This window comes from Sapajus apella, unplaced genomic scaffold, assembly GCF_009761245.1.
Source record: "Sapajus apella isolate SASKATOON/1434 unplaced genomic scaffold, GSC_monkey_1.0 scaffold6508, whole genome shotgun sequence".
In the NCBI taxonomy this organism is placed as follows: Eukaryota; Metazoa; Chordata; class Mammalia; order Primates; family Cebidae; genus Sapajus; species Sapajus apella.
Genome location: NW_022443432.1, coordinates 1,562 through 3,766, shown reverse-complemented (window position 1 = coordinate 3,766; position 2,205 = coordinate 1,562). Strand labels below are relative to the sequence as shown.

General features: G+C 36.8%; 1 long non-coding RNA gene across 1 annotated transcript; it reads left to right on the top strand.

The window, feature by feature from the left end:
• Positions 1 to 58: 58 nt before the first annotated feature.
• Positions 59 to 1,997, top strand: LOC116548047. Its single transcript, XR_004267286.1, has 2 exons — positions 59 to 803; positions 1,649 to 1,997. It is a non-coding gene; the product is annotated as an uncharacterized LOC116548047 (long non-coding RNA).
• Positions 1,998 to 2,205: the final 208 nt, after the last annotated feature.

The following is a 2,205-nucleotide window of genomic DNA, read 5'->3' as shown; positions in this document are numbered from 1 at the left end:
TGGAAGACAGAAAGGGCAGGCCCCACCTCTGATGCGTGGGCCACAGTGTTAGGAGGTGATTGTCTTAGGTGCTGCTTTAGCTCTCTTTGATCCCAGCTGTCTTGTTCTCCCCTAGGAAAAGTCTCCTTGAATGATTCCTCAATGCCAAATGCTCAATTTTTTCCAGATAATGGGTGAAATGTACAAGGGCGGTAAAAACAATTGTTTGAAAATGCCTTTGACTGATAGTTTTTAAAAAATCTCTAGTTTACTAAATACAAGTATTTCTAGCTTTTATTTTTTTCTTTTAGCTTTTTAATTGTATGTATTTAAAGAGTACAACATGATTTATTGTATATATTTAAGGAGTACAACATGATTTCTAAGGGGATTTCCAACAAACAAGTAGTTGTTCCCCCTGGAAATATATGTACTTCTTTAGAACAATGTTAAAACTGTAATTGGATACAGTAGGCGTGCTCTAACACATTTTCAGAGTTAAAATATGGCTTATAGTATATTCCATCTACTCTTATGGCAACTTTTAGAACACTTGAAGTCATTTAGGAATCATTTAGGAAAAAATGAAATACTAAGCGTTTGTCTTTTGCAATCTTCATAGAACCTGTGAGAGGATAGCAGAGGTCAGTACCCAGCTTACTGTGAAGAAAGAGAACAGATATCCAGCCACTGCTTCTCCTACAAGGCCAGTCCTCGAGTCACCTTTTGTTGGAAGTCTTAATGACAGTGAAGCTCTCAACAGAAGACATATTGAAAGAAGAAGCAGATCTTCACATGAGAGCATGGAGAGCTTCTTGTTGAGGGTTAGTTATATTATCGTTTTTCCTTTGGTGTTTAGGTTTCTGATATAATTCTGGTATGTTATTTGGTGAAATACTCAGTTGTTTAATTGTGTTGTGTATGGTAAGCAAAGGTAATAATTATCTCTGTTAATAACGAGGGGAGACAGAAATTTTAGTTATTTTGAAATCCCCGGAGCTCTCATTCATAGGAGATTACTCGTTTGTTAACTTTATTCAGTAAATGTAACCAAACTGACACAGTTTAAATTTCTTTAAAAGCTACAATTAAGTTAGATTTTAACAAAGGTATACTTTGATGTGCGTTGTCTTACTAATAGATTTTATGTTTGCCTGGGGTTCAAAAGGATTTAGTGTGCCTGGGGTCACTTTTAAAGTTTTTCTGCATCATCATGACAAGGAGACCCAGGCATCTAGGATCACCTTCCCCTTTACCTCCACACTGCATTTCATTCAAATAAAAGGATGGCCAACTGGCCTCCTAAATCACGTTCCTGTAAATAGCAGGCATGGTGTGGGGGAATCTCCAGAAAACATTGCTTTTACTTAAACAAGATCAAAACCCCATTCCACTCCTTCATCGATCAAGACCCTTTCATAGGTGCGTTCTAAAACTGTAAACCCAAGACCCTTTCATATGTGATTTCTAAAGCTGTAAACCCAAGATCTTTTCACTTGTAATTGCTAAGGCTGTGAACCTAAGATTCTTTCATGTGTAATATCTAGAGTATAAGCCTATATAAAGGCAGAGCTTCTCTTTGTTAGGAGAGTGTGGTCATGTAGACACATTGTCGCCTGGCTCCCGGCCGTAATAATAATAATAATAATAATCACCTCTTCCTTCGCAGTTCGGTGTTCGAGGGATCTGTTTCTCGAGGCCAATCCTGCTTTCAATCAATCTTTCAAATCAATCTCAGGTTTTCTGCCCCTCATCATATGTGATTGATTGGTATCCACACACTAACCACACGTGGATGTTTATTATTTAAAAAGATCCAATGTGAATACGTTTAATACGTTGTATAAACCTGCAACACTTGATTAATCTCTCTTCTTTAAGTTAAAAGTTTTGTGAGTACACCTGTAATTGCTATTGCTCTTACAGCATTTTAATCTCCATCTTTGTAAAATGTTTCTATTGCTATGCAATTGTACAGTAATTCTGAAATAAACAAATATCTGAATTTTTAAAGTAAAGCTCAGTTATATCTTTCTACCAAGCCATAACTTGATGACTAAGATGGCAGTGATATCTAGAGTCCTTCAGTAGCAAATGTGACCAAACAGAATCAATTCTATTCTTTCTATGCCAAATTCCATATAAAGCTGCACATGGACATCTCCTCTGGACCGGTAACAGGAACCTTTTAGTTCAACCATGTGGTTTTGTGACATGGTAAAAGCC